Source organism: Vulpes vulpes, chromosome X, assembly GCF_048418805.1.
Source record: "Vulpes vulpes isolate BD-2025 chromosome X, VulVul3, whole genome shotgun sequence".
In the NCBI taxonomy this organism is placed as follows: Eukaryota; Metazoa; Chordata; class Mammalia; order Carnivora; family Canidae; genus Vulpes; species Vulpes vulpes.
In genome coordinates this window covers 1,267,687-1,282,292 of record NC_132796.1, presented here as the reverse complement: position 1 = coordinate 1,282,292, position 14,606 = coordinate 1,267,687, and the positions used below count along the sequence as shown (strand labels likewise).

The following is a 14,606-nucleotide window of genomic DNA, read 5'->3' as shown; positions in this document are numbered from 1 at the left end:
GGCGCGGGGCCGGCGCGGGGCTCCGGGCGCGCTCGGGGGTCGTGAGCGCCGCGCCCCGCGCCCCCGCGCGCCCCCCGCCCGCCCGCGCGCCCCGCCGGGGCCATGCAGTCGCTCATCTCGCCGGTGACCAAGGCGATCCTGGTGGCTCTGTTCATCTTCGCCATCCTGCTCATCCTCTACGTGATCCTCTGGTACATCTGCCGCGATGTGGACTGCGACCACGGCATCTGAGCCCCGCGGCGCCCGGGCCCCGCCGCGCTGAGGGCGCCCCGCCCCGAGGGCCGCCGCCGCGCCGGGCATGGGGGCCGCGCGCCCCCCGCCCCGGGCCCCGCCGCGCGCCCGCCGCCGCCTGCAGCTCCGCCACCACCGCCACCGCCACCTCCAGCGCCGCCGCCGGGCCGTGACCTTCAGGATCGGAGCGCGGAGAGCCGGTGAGTGCGCGCGGGCGGGGAGCCGCAACTTCGCCGGGGCGCCGGGCGCGCTGCGGGACCGGCCCCGGGTGGGCGCTGCGCCCCGACTCCCTCCCGGGCAGGTGCCGCCCGCGCCTGGGGTCCGAGGGCGCACGGGCGCTCCAGCCGCGGGGCCACACCTGCGCCGCGCGCGCTGCCCGGTGCCGGGGCCTCGCCCGAGGGCGCGGGGACCCGGGCGCTCAGTTTCCCCCCCACCCCGGGCAGCCCTGCGCGGCGAGAGCTGCAATTGCAAACAACACTGCACAGATCGGTGGGGAGGTGGGTGCGCCCCACCGAGGAGGCCCCCACGAGGGGGGTGCACAGCTCAGGAAGGGGGCTTGCTTTGGAGTCCCCGCACCCCTGCCTCCCCCCCCCCCCCCCCCACACACACACGACAGACACCAATGGGACCAACGCGAGCTTCGCCCTCCACCAAGCGCGCCCGAGCAAGTTTGTGACTTAAATAAATAGCTTGTTAGCTAGAGAGAGAGAGAAAAAAGAAAAAAAAATGCCTCCCTTGGAAGGCGGGTGTGCACAGAGGACCTGCGAGGAAAAACAGCGCGTTTAAACCGGCTGCCGATGCAGGCGTCTGCAGAGACTGGGGTGCCTTCCCGGGGAATCAGGGCGAGCAGGGGGTGTGGGTCCCCCTCTCCTGCACGGGCTGCCTGCACCCCACACGCGCCGGGGAGGGGGACCTTGCAAAGCCTGCCGTGTGCCACGCATTCCCCTCATGCTTTTTCCTCTCCACCACTTCCAGCCGCTTGAGGGTTAAGGAGAGCGGAAAAACGCAGAGACTCCTTGTCCCCGGGAACCTTGCGAAGCCCAAAGCGGGGACCAGACTGTCTGATGCGGCGTGTGTGGGGCGGGTAGGATTGGGGCTGGCGCCAGTGTGGTGGTGTTTCTCCTGTAGTTACCGCGGGTGTGGAGACGCTGAGTGATTTTGCAACACGGGAGGGCTTGTTTCCAGGATCCAGTGCGGGAGGACGCCGGGGAGGAGGAGGAGGAAGAGGCTGGAAGGCCCATTTCCAACATGAGGAAAGGGATTCGAGAAAGCGCACAAAGGTTTGCAGAGCCCCCTGCGCACACACCCTTAACGCTGCCACGGGTGCAAATGCATTATTCGGGGATTCAGGGGAGCTGCCCAGATAGAGCTCCTCTGAGATACAGGGTGCACGTCTACAAGGCCGTGCCCCGAACCCAAAATCTCCCCAGGGACCCCACGCACACCACACACACACACACCCCTCCAGCTCCACTCTCCAAACACCAACTCAGTCCCAAGCAGCGCCGTGGAAATGCTGCACAGACATCTGTGAGAGGTTTGGGAGGCAGCCCCGTGCCCCAGGCACCAGGTGAGATTAGGCAGCAAGCGGAGCGTAAACGCTGGAGGACCACCTCCCAGAACGCGGGGGCCTTGGAATGGCTCCCGCAGAGGAGGAAAGGCCACCGGAGCTCCACGCGTCTGCATCCCACGCACAGCACGTGAATCGAGATCCAAAATTATACCCAACACACACACACACACATGCACACAGACACACACCCTGTGGGCCAGTCAGTCGGGGAAAGCAAGGCGACCAACACGACATGGCGTGGCTCTCGGGTGAGCCTCCCCGAGAGGAAATTGTGGTGTGTGTGTGTCTCTGTGTGTGTGTGTGTGTGTGTGTGTGTGGTGCAGGGGGAGCTGGGTCACTCCCAGGGCACGTCTTGGAGGGACGAGGAAACACAGTTACAATGAAAATAGTCAAAAATTATATAAGTGGCAGCCTCCAGGATTTTTCCATGTGGCCGGGTGGTCGGTCCATGCGGCGAATGATGCGACGCCTGCTGCACACGCAGGACTTGACACTCTGCTGACATCCGGTGACTCCTGAGGTCCGTGCACCCTGCTCCTCCCCGGGAGGGTTTTGCTCACACGCCATGTCCATCGCAACGGAGTCGCGTTGATTCGGTTTCCCGGAGAACGCGTCCCCGTCCACGAGGGGCTCCCCGGCCGCACAGGGGGCGCCGTGAACGACTATTGAGCAAAATGTCCCCACGTGAGAGTCATGAGGACATGTGCTGACAGGGTCATCACTGCCTGAGAACACAGCACAATTCAAATGGCAGAGGCACACGTGGTACCGGAGGCTCCTGCTACAGGAACGGGAGTCCCCACCCTACACGGACCCCCGAGGAGCCCGGGATGTGACCGGAGCCCTGCAGGCCAAAGGGATCAGAATAATTCACATTCCACAGAGCCCCTCTGGGGTCTGCAAACGCCCTTTGCAGGGGGTGGCCCTCTGGGTCTATGTCACCGTCCTGGGAAGAGGCCACCGTGTTGCAAACATCCCCGTCTCGGCTCCGGAAGCCAAGGCAGGTGGAGGCGGTTTCCTGGCCAAGGTCACACGGCTGGGAAGTGCAGGGTCATCCCCGGTCAATGGCGGATTTGCACCCGGAGCTCCCGGGCCGGACGGGGCGCATTTCTTTCACACGTCAGCCCTCTGTCTGCTTCTATGAAATTAGTGCCCAGTTCCCCGTCGCGTCCGTCAGGGCTCATTCGGATCCACCGGCCCCCCGGTGAGCCTCTAGATCGTGCTGACCCTGTGGGTTATCTCGTGCCTAAAAAACAAAAACACAAGGAAATTTCATTTGTTTCAAAAAAACACTTAACATCCCTTAAAAATCCATCTTGGGTCCCGTAACATAAAGCCCGAATCCACGCAGAAGGATGATCCGGGAAAAGCCTAAACAGCGTGTCAAGACAGAAATATCTGTACAATCTTTCACCTTCCTCATTTTCTAACGGGCAAGCAGACACACGGTGGCTTGCACCACTGCCAAAGAAATAAAATTATAACCAAAAAAAGAAAAAAAAACCCTAAAATACAACGCCCGGTTTCCCATAAATACCACGATCCCTCATATTTCAGAGCGAGGCCCTCGCGTACAGGACGTGAGGCGGGAAGGGTGTCCTTCCCACGGCGGCCTGCTGTCCTCACGGCAACCGGGGTACACTCGTGATCCCGCGGACACGGGGCGGGAACGTGCGGCCACACCACGAGGTTATGTAACTTGCCCGGGATCACCAGAAAATCGGCGATCGTGTCCGGGCCGCTGAGTGCACGCTCGCACGGCCGTGTGCCAGGGGTGTGGACGTGCGGTGTGGACGAGGGTGTGTAAACAAAATCTCACATCCATCCGGGGCCTCTCCCCAGAGTTTTACATTGTGTTTCTGTTGTCGCTGCCTATTGGGTTTAGCAACAATGTTTCTCTGTTAAGTGTTTTTTTTTTAATGGGATACAGACGAGCACTTAGGATATATTTCTAAGTGTGCACGCCCAGGCCTCAGTGGGAAAAAATAACCAACATTGCACCGATTCCTTCATTAATATGGATAACCAGCATAGGAATGGGGGGGAAAGATGGAATTCAGGAGGGTGGCCCCAATTTGGAAGCTGATTATTCACGTTTAACAGTAATATTTCTCTTGTAACTTTTTATTTACGGGTGACAAAGTACGATGTATCTCTAAGTAGTGCACAGGCAGGTTTTGCTGGAGGAAATAGACAAGTTTGCACCCATTTCTTCATTAAGATTATTAACCAGCATACAAATGGGGGAAAAAGAGAATGAATTCAATAGTGCGGCCACGTTTTGTAAGCTGCTTATTTGGGTTTAACAATAATATTTCTGTTTTAAGTTTTTTTTTTTTTTTATTGGATGACACAATAACCACTCACTATATATTTCTAAGTAGTGACATAGGTTTCGGTGGGAAAAAATAAACAACTTTTCACCCATTTTTTTTATTAATATTGATAACCAACATACAATTGGGAGAAAAAAGAATGAATTCAGGAGTACAGCCAGGATTTGGGAGCTGCTTATTGGCGTTTAGCAATATTTCTCTATTAAGTTTTTTTTTTTTTTATGGATCACAAAGTAACTACTTGCTATATATTTCCAAGAAGTGCACACTCAGGTCTCAGTGGGAAGAAATATACAACTTTGCACCCATTTCTTCATTAATATTGATAACCAGCATACGAATGGGGAGAAAAAGAATGAATTCAGGAGTGTGGCCACATTTTGTAAGCTGCTTATTTGGGTTTAGCAATAACATTTCTCTTTTAAGTTTTTTTTTTTTTTTTTGGTAGATGACAAAATACTGTACATTTCTAAGCAGTGCAGACATGGGTTTCAGTGGAAAAAAAATAAACAACTTTTTATCCATTTCTTTGTTAATATTGATAACCAACGTACAAACGGGGGGGAAAAGAATGAATTCAGGAGTGCGGCCAGGATTTGGAAGCTGCTTATTCGGGTTTAGTAATAATATTTATCTTTTAAGTTTTTTTAATGGGTAACAAAACAACTACTTACTACGTATTTGTCAGTAGTCCCCACCAGGTCTCAGTGGCAAAAAATATACAGGTTTTCACCCGTTTCTTCATTAATATTGATAACCAGCCTACGAATGGGGAAAAAAAGAATGAATTCAGGAGCGCAGCCAGGATCTGGAAGCTGCTCGTTCGGGTTCAGCAATAATATTTGTCTTTTAAATTTTTTTATGGATGACAAAATAACTGCTTACTATATTTCTAAGTAGTGCACGTCCAGGTCTCAGTGGGAAGAAACACACAACTTTGCACCCATTTCTCCATTAATATTGATCCAGGCTGGGGTTATTGTGCAGTTGCTAAACCCAAATCTCATTGCTAAAACTGATAACAAATAGGAAAAAAAAAAAAAAAAGGCAATGAATTCAAGAGTGTAGCCACGTTTGGGAACCTGGCGGTCCTGGTCCTGGTGCCAGGAAAAAAAAATTGTTTTAGAGCAATGTTGTCTTAATGCTTTATGTTTTTGGAACTGAGAATGGGTTTATGAGCGCTGAGTGGATGAACTTTGGATCCTGTGTCATTGACGGACCGTTCCCGGGACACCTGTCGTGTGGCTCCTGCGGCCTTGCTGCCCTGGAGGGTCTGCAACGGGGCAAAGAGGGGCGTCCTGCGACCCGCCACTTCTTGGGAAGGATCATGAATAGGAAGGAATAGATTCCATGCGCTTGTGGAGATCAGAGGAAGGGAAGCAGGACACCGGGAATGCAGGAGGGGGCGTGCGTGACGCCAGCAGAGCAGCTGGCTGTCTGTCGGCGGAGAGAACGTCCTCAGTGTTATCATTCCAAGGACGGGCCCAGGCTGCCCCACACGTGGCCAGGCGGGGCTCGCTTGTGGGGCCATTGGCTGGGGCGTCACCCGGGGCAGGGGGCGCTCGGGGGCGAACAAGAGAGCGCGCATCCCAGCGCTTAGTCCCCGAAGCCCATCCCGGGTGCACGCCCCCGAGACACAGGACTCCTTGGCAGAAGCGAACCTTTTAGCATTCAACAGAAGTGACGCTGGGCGATTAAGAACACCCAGGACGTCTGATCTTTGCTTCCAAACCTCTTTTGAGTTAAAAAGAGGAGAAAGAAAAAGGAATGTCACACGGTCGGGGGAGGTGGACAGCTCTCACTCGTGTCTTCTCGCGCCGAGCACTGCGGCCCAGATGCTCACGTTTCGGGGGCCTGGGTTGCAGGTGCCTCTTAGAAAGTGGGGGGCGGGAGGGTGATGGCCAGCACGAAGGTGCGGGCCGAGGGGGGCAGCCAGCCCAGATGGGTCGTGTGGGTCACGCGGAGCTGCGAGGGGAACGTGCGACAGCGTGTGGACGTGTGTGTGAACGTGGAAGGGCGCCGTCGGGCACGGGAGGCGGGAGGTGCCAGGGAGCCCGCGGCTGCCCATCTTCCCCATCCCCGGGGCCCCGGGGGCGGGAGCGGGAATCCGTCAACACTTGCAACGAGCAAAACCGTCCCGTGCAACGAGACACACGCCTGGAGGGGACTTGCAGACAGGGGGTCCGTCCGTCCCCCACGGGGACTCACCGGCGCCCGTGCTCCCCGTCTCTGCAACGTGCGGTGGCATCTTTCAAGCCACGCCAGCCCTGCTGTGAGGCCCCCACGCGCGCGCGGTGCCTTCCGGGCGGACGCCAGGAGCTTTGGAAAAACCTCAGCCTCGTTGGTCGGAGCCAAGTCCGGGAGGGGAAGGAGTTTGCGAGCCAATTTAATAAATGTGGCTTTTAAGCTCAAAATACTGTGAGCGTAAGGGGAGGGCTGGGCAGGGCGGGGAGGCCGTTCCAAAAGGCTTCCAAAAATACCGGGCTGCTTTGAATCCGCGGGCGGCCCCGGAGGGAAAGGTCAGCCACACTTGTGCCGGGCCGGTTGTTCCCTACATTCTCTCCATTCACACTTTCCCTCCGAGTGGGGGCTGGGAGCGAGCGCGGCGGCGGGCTGGGCGCCTCCCGTGGCTTGGACTGTTGGCTGCGACTCTCACGCGAGCCCTGGGGTGAGCCGTCAGCTGTTTGTCCCCGCGCGGGTAGGAGCGCCGCGATGGGAGCCGTGACCTCAGAGACCCCAGGGCCTGCGGCCAGGGGCCCCCCTGTGTGTCACCCACCCTCGGGCCAGGCTCAACCTGGTGTTCTGTGCGCCTGCGCCCGCGTGGGACCTGCTGCGCGGCGATGGGCCTGAGCCCGGAGGCGATCGTGGAGCATCACCCCCAGAAGACGTGCACCGACGCTGCCCTGAGTGCCCCTGCCCCACGGAGCGAGTCTCAACAGGATGACAGCGTCGGGGAAACTCAGCCGCCGTCGACAGTCAAGCAGAAAAATTCAGAGACAAGAAGCAGGACAGGAAAAATCAAGTACGTCATAGCGCGGGTAAGATGGGGGAGGCACACGGGCGGACGCGTGGCGCTGAGTCCTTCCCCGTGCAGGTGCTTAGAGGGCGCTGTGCAGTGTAGACTTTTGCTGCGGGGAACAGGGTGGTAACAAAGTGACACAGAGTGGTCACTAACTGGCGCCGTGGTAACAAACCGGCACAAAATGGCAACAAATCGGCACACAAGCTTCCGTCTGAGAACTCGGAGACACGCCCTGAGCCCGCTGGGGGATTTGTGTTTGCTCGTGTGCGGTTCATCTGCGAGAAATACCGTGTGGGCCCACACAGCCGCACGCAGGTGGACTGAGCAAAACCCGCACGTGCGCATGCACCTGTCTCATTGTGATTTCTGTCCACCCGGGACCGCCTGCCCTTCCCGGTTGCAGGTACGAGCTGCACACCCTCGGGATGTCCAAGCCCACGAACGGACGTGTCCGGGTACACGGCCACGTGCATTCTAGTGCGTGCCCGTCTCTTAACGCACCGAGTACTTGCAAATCCGCCCTCATCCTTTGCTGAGATTCCTATTTCGTCCCCCGCCCCCGACCATGCATCAGTGACACATTTCTCCAGTATCATGACCCTAATGCCATGTCCCAGTAAACTATTTGGTCATTATTGCGGATTTGCGTGGCACCATGATTTCAAGAAACACACACATCGCCTTCCTCCAGAACCGACCGACCCCACACACTTTCCTTGGTGTTGATTTATTTTGTTTTAATTTTCTGCTTCTTTTTTTTTTTTTTTCTTTTTTCTTTAGGCAGAGCCCCGGATCCTAATGCTCTGGAGAAGCTCACATGTCACTGTGCAAAACAGGAATTAGCGGTTTGAGGTTTTCCTCTGTCCGGGGGTTCTTTCTCTTTTTGTCATATCGTTGCGTTTCTAGGGTGCAGAGCCATGAGGAGGGGCTGTCTTATACCAAAGGAATTATATTTAGGAAATAATTATTCTTCTCCTGGAATAAAAAAGTCCCCTAGGCCGCGTCTCCAGCACTCGGGGTTTTATTTAGTCCAGCGTGCTATAAAGAGAAGCTGCTTCCTCTCCGAGCCGGGTGACCTGTTTTGAAGCCTACATTTCCCCACTCCTGGCGGCATCCCCAGTGGAGGGAACTTCAGCCAACCGCGTCTCTGTCTCCGAACAAAGCAAAAACGAGGGAGGTCCAGATACTAACCTAGAAATCATCTGGGGTGCCCCGTTTAGTCATTAGTCGCATTCCGGAGCGATGGCTTGTCTGTCGATCCCAGGTAGCGGGCTCACCGAGGAAGGCGGGGCGGGGCCGGCCTTTGACCAAAGCTTCATTTTGTGCGGGATCAGCCGTCATCTTCACCCAGGGCCACCGTGTGTGCGTGTGTGTGCCTGTGTGTGTGCATGTCTTGTACCCTGTTGTTCGCGTGTTTGGACAAAGACAAAACAAAACCCGTGTGCACGTCGGAGGGATGGCAGCCCGTGAACCGTGCTTATCTCCTTGGTCGGACGGTTATCTGAGGCCTCTGGGTCCCTATGCAATACTGCACTGAGATAATTTATCAAGAAATCAACGAAACACCCAGTTTGGAGGAAACGGTAGAACTGGGAATTAGGCAGTGGGGCCCCTGCTCCAGTGTTTGGCTCAGTGGAATCCGTGTCTCGTCGCTGCTGCGGTCCGTGGCTTCCAGACTGGAATCGGCACACCCGGGGGGGGGGGGGGGCGGCGGGTGGTGAGGGGGCTGAGAGGAGCCCCCTGCCCGTACGCAACTCACATGTTCTCAGGAGGAGGATCTTGCCCCAATTTGAGAGGCTGCCCCGATTCTGAGAGGTGCCGTTGAGACAAGGAGGTCAGAACGCAGCTGAGTTATAAAAAAAAAGCGGCGTGGAGCACATCCGGGCCGGCCGCGGGCCACTCTGTGGTTCCGACAGTCCGGGCAAGCCCGGCTCCCGCACCATCTGCATCCGCTTCCCGCGGTTGCCGTGGTGTCTTCTCCCAAGCGCTCGCACCCTAAAACACCAGAAGTTTCTTCTCTGGCACTTCAGGAGGCCAGAACTGCAAAGGCGGGAATAAAGTCAGGGTGTGGGCAGCCGGGTCCCTTACGGAAGTTCTAGAAGAGGATCCTGCTTGCCTCTCGCGGCCTTGGTTGTGTCATTTCCAGGTGGCGCCACCATCCCACGGCCTTCTTCTGGGGTCAGCTGGGAGAGGACCAGCTATTGGCAGGGCTTCCTTGAGGGTCAGAGGAGAGGAATCCAACCAAGAACAGGACGGGTGAGAACTCTACGCCTGCTCCGGCTGATACCGTAGCCCGCAGCCACGGCGGTACCAAGCACTTAGGGGTGGCTACACCCACCGAGCGCCCCGGGGTTTTAAATTGTGCTGAATTTCAATCGATTTCAGTGCCACTCCTCACGTGGCTTGCGGTCACCACGGAGGCCCCTCTCCTGGTCTTGTAGACACCGTCTCCTCCTCGTGTCCTCACGTGGTCGTCCCTCTGTGCATCTCTATGTCCTCATCCCCTCTTCTTATAAGGACCCCAGTCCTATCAGATTAGGATCTATCCCCTGTGACCTCATTTTGCCTTAACCCCCTCTTTAAAGGCCCCTATATCCCAACAGAGTCCCATTCTGAGGTCCTGGGGGTGAGGGCTTCAACACGTGACTTTTTGAGGGGGACACAATTCAGCCTATAGCAGTCACTTAAAACCTTTGCTGACCTCCTTCCCTGTTCCAGGAGCCGCAATATCTGCCAGATGTGGCTCATATTCCCCGAGTGTAAATTCCCGGTTGGGGAGACGGCAAGGTTATTTGATAATAGCGGTACATTTTGATCCATGCTGGAACAGAAGTCTGGGCAGGCTGCCATGAAACACCTGGTAGACAGACCGGTCCGTCTCTGTGCTGCAGAAACATGGAGTTGGAACCCAAGTAGGGCCGGGGCGGGAAGTGGCGGCGAGGTTTCCCAGAGGACGTGACCCTCGGTGGAGCCCTGAAGGGCAAAAAGCGGTCCTCCAGGGGGCCTTCCAGGTGGAGAGCGAGCGTGCACACGCACAGGGACGTGCACGCTGTGCCCCGGGTCGGGAGGCTCTGCAGGACAGTTTCTGCTCCATGCGTCGTGGTCCGGAAGCCAATGAATGAGACCTCATCGTCATGCCCCACTTGGGAGCCCCCAGGCGCTGGGTCCGGCTTGGTCCTACAGGTTCAGAACATCCCATCTGGGAAAAACTTTGCGCCACTTTCTGTCCAAAGTGGAGGCGCTCGGGGTCAATGGGCATGAGAGACGGGGGTGGGCAGCTGCCTGTCTGGCCAGGTGACCTCAGAGAACGTTATCAACCACCTCGACATGTGGTTGTTCTCTACATGGGGTATTCCTGGCTGGGGCACGGTGGGTTTACACGTGCCCAGAGGATCTGCTTCTTTGATGGATGGTTGCTTTTTGGGGTGGGAACCCCAAAAAAGAGATTAGCAGGGACTAGGAGTGCCCCACTAGGCTACACGGAATGTCTCCTAAGGCTTCAGATGGCCCAGATGGCCAGATCTTGGTTCCACTTGGTCCAGCCATATGCAGAATGGGAACAATCCACGAACGGAAAATTTTATGTGTGAAGGCGCATGTCAAGCCCCGTCCTGCCTTTTTTCTGAAGGTAAATCCCAGGCTTCTATTTGGGTGTCGCTAGTTCTAACCTAGTGCCCTTGACCTGCCCCAGGACCCATCCAGGACGCCATATTTCATTAGTTGTCACGTCTCCTTAGGTTCCTCTTGGCTGTGATGCTTCTTCGACAATTTCTTGAGGAATTCCTCATATTCCTTGTTCTTTTTTTTTTTTAATTTTTATTTTTTTCATATTCCTTGTTCTTGATGACCTTCACAGCTTTGAGCAGGACTGATCAGGCTTTTTTTTTTTTTCTTTTTCTTTTTTTTTTTTTTTTTTTTTAAGGATGTCTTCTATGGGGATTTGTCTGAGGTTTGGGCCGTGAGCAGACTGGGGTGATTGGTCTCGGAGGGGAGGACCACAGAAATGAAATGCCATCCTGGGCACATTTTATCAAAGGTACCTACTGTCAGCATGACCTACCGCTGTGGGTATTGATCGTGATCATCTGGCTGAGGTTCTGTTGGTCCAACTTCTCCTCCTCTTCCCATACCTTTTGGAAGGAAGTCACCGTGTACGGCCCACACTTAAGGATTAGGAGTTTACCCTCTTGAGGGCGGAGGCCCTACGTCAGTTATTTGGAATTCTTCCACACGGGACATTTGTCTCTTCTCCCTCATTTGTTGGTGTGATGCAATCATGTAGGTGCATCGGTATGGGCTCCTGTGGATATTTATTTTACCAGTTGGGTGACAACCCAATGGCATTTCGTTTTTATTCTCAAAGTGTCGCAGTGTTGGCCATTGGGCATCTCTTTCGGGGTGGCTTCTGCGTCCCTTTGACACGTCCCCAAACATTTTGGGTTTTGAGCGTCTCCTCACTTTCTAGGACCACAAGATGCTCCAGGCACATCCTTTGTCTTTCAAGCGTGAGTCCCGGAACTAGCCGGTTCTCCAGGGAGCCCCGGTTTCTTTCATTTGAGCTTGCGTTAGGAACCAAGATGTGGACACGGGGTGAAGTGGCTTCTCAGTAGCCATGAAGACTGCTCACCTGTTTTTCCTCTTACACGTTTGTTTTCTTTCTTTCTCTTTCTGCCTGTTTAGGGCCCCTGAAGGGACGGACAGCTCCGGTGGCTGTGGAGCCTTTGCTCACCTGTTCTCCAGGTACAAGTCAAGAGGGTATGAGAACATCTCCATCGTGGGCCACCGGCAGGCCAGGACTCCAATGGAGAGGGGTGGATCCCCGGAGGTCACTGCTCAGCCCTTTTCTGGAGACTGCCAGCCAGCATGCCATCCCAGCTGCATTGTGGGGGTGAAGGGTGGGGTGACCACCAGTGAGGGTGAAGGCCACCCCCCTGTCACTCATCTTGCCAAGCCATTACCAGGCGGTCAGGACTCATGGGCAGTGTCTCCTCCGGGGCCATGCTGGCGTCTGTAACCTCCATACACCCCAGTGGTCCCATCCAGCCATCCCTGCCCGCCCGCCTGGCCCACTCTGTTGTGAAGTTCTCATCAGCCTTCCCCTTGTGCATAGTCGTAACTCACAGGGGCTCCAACGCCCGTAGGGCAGCCCATCGGAAGTGTCTCCTCTTATTCCCGGCTAGAGACGTCCCGAGGACAATCAGCTTCAGATTATACCATCGGTAAGGTAGGTGCAGCTGGGGCCTGACACACTTCATCTCAGAAGCAATCCATGCTGTAAAAAAAAAAAAAAAAAAAAAAGTACACGAACCGCCCCCAGTGCTTTCTGGCCTCCTCCTGTGTGCGGAGCAAATGCTCAAAGGAAGAGACACAAGGAACTCCCCGTCCCCCTTGTTGCCAAGATATCCCAGATATCTTTGTCAGTCTGTTGCAAGGAGAAGGAACCACGCTCTGGAAGAAACGAATGACCCCGTAAGACACAGACTGGAGATTTTGCACATGGACGAAGAAGAGAGTCGTGGAAAATTCTAGAAACACGCCTAGCGTTAGTTACATTTGGACTCTCTACAATGCATCAGGCACTTTCTAAATGGCATCGTGTGGCAAAAGTTGCATTGCCCTCCGTCTGGCAGCCACGAAGGACTTTGGGGTCGTTTTCCTCTGCTTGGTTGAAAACCCGAGGGAACCCAGATGACAACTCAGGTGGGCCCTGCCACGCGGGGCGTGTACGCGTCTCCGTGAACGTACTCGGCGGTGTGCAACCCGGCAACGCCCACCCCCCCCATCCTGTCCGTATGCACCCTGGTGAGCATTTTATACACTCTCCTCTAACGCTACCATCGTTCTGTCTCGCAGGTGTGATGTATGGCGCCTCCGTGTCGTCCTGTCATAGCTTCCGCCTCCCCACGCGGAGGGAGGCCACAAAGACAAAGCTGAGACATTATGGCTATTCCAGAAAATAAAATATTTTTGAAACCGCACGGCGTAGGTACAGATCTTTGTGTCATTGTGGTAACGCAACTGTGGGAACCGTGCCCGCCGGCACGGTAGCGCTTGGGACACGCAGAGGGAGGGTTCAGTGTCCCTGCAGACGGGCCGGGGCAGGAAGGCGTTGATCACATGAGGCTGGCATGGTCTAGTCTCTGCGCGCTTTGCAGAATGAGACACCTCCCGAGTGCTTCTGATAGGTGTGAAAGGGTGTTGTTTCTATTAAAACAACCAGGATGAACAAGCAACGGCAAACACTTGGTTTTGCATTTAACACCAGAGCTCTTCTGAGGTCATCTTCCGAAATGAGGTCAGGTTTCCCCCGTATCTCAGGAGGGTTCAGGAAGCCCCTCACCTCTGGTCCTACAGAACCGTGCAGGCCCACTGCCCTCAGTTTCCACGGGGCGAGTGCCTGATTTCTGAGCTGCCCCTCTAGGGGACACATCCCCCCCATTAGATGCAAAGCAGGCCCTCAACGCAACCCAGAACAGGACGGAAACACATAACAAGTGCAATTATAATTGGGTGAGGAAAAGAAAAAACTAACGCTTCTGCTTAGAATGCATTCATTTTACTTTTAACCCAGAGAAGGAAAATAAGGGAAAAGCTGAGCTAAGAGCTACTTTCTGTATCTACAAGGATCCAGTGTTGGGAGGGACTGGGTGGGGGCACCATGTTCCCTTTGGAAAGGGGGCTTCCTTGATGTGAGGCATGGCTCATGGAAGGCAGCAGGTGACGTGGTCGTGAAGTGGCTGCCTCAGTGGTCACCTGGGGGATGTGTCAGGGGCTGAGCGCCCAGGCACGGGGAGGGAGGGAGTCCTGACATCGCCAGCCCAGCCCCCATGTTTTCGGATGTGTCCTACAGGAACCCCCGGGAGGCCTAAATGTGGAGAATCCTGAGTGGTGCCAGACATGTCATGACCCTAATGAGATTCCCCTAATGTCACCGGGTGTGGGAGAAGGTGGGAAGACCCCCTGGGTTGGGGAGTCCTAGCTAAGAGCATGGTCTAGACTCAGGCTTCACCGGCTTACAGTCAGATTTGAGCATCTCATCACTGGGACCCGATTAGAAAAGTGAAGATGGGGGTGGGGGGGGATGGGGCAACCGGGCGCTGGGCATGAAGGAAGGCAGGGGATGCAATGAGACTGGGTCATATGCAACTGATGAATCACTGACCTCTACTCCTGAAACTAATAATACACTATTAACTAAAGGAATCTAAGTATAAAAACATTTAAATAGACCAAAAGTTTATTTATTTATTTTTTAGACCAGAATTTTAAAAAGCCCACCAAGATACAATCACAGGAAGCCAACTGTATGTGGCCGGCGTGATAAGTATCTTCATGCACGTAGCATGTCGTCAACGACTACGGTGTACGTTCTCCACGTGGGCCAGCGACTGTTATTTTGAACGTTTTCGCTTCACCAAGGAACAAACTTAGGACAAAAAAAAAA

At 55.1% G+C, this 14,606-nt stretch overlaps 1 long non-coding RNA gene across 1 annotated transcript; it reads left to right on the top strand.

The window, feature by feature from the left end:
- Positions 1-283: 283 nt before the first annotated feature.
- LOC112908956 (uncharacterized) lies at positions 284-13,140 on the top strand. The gene is made up of 2 exons (XR_011998286.1): positions 284-431; positions 11,843-13,140. It is a non-coding gene; the product is annotated as an uncharacterized lncRNA (long non-coding RNA).
- The last annotated feature ends 1,466 nt before the right edge of the window (positions 13,141-14,606 follow it).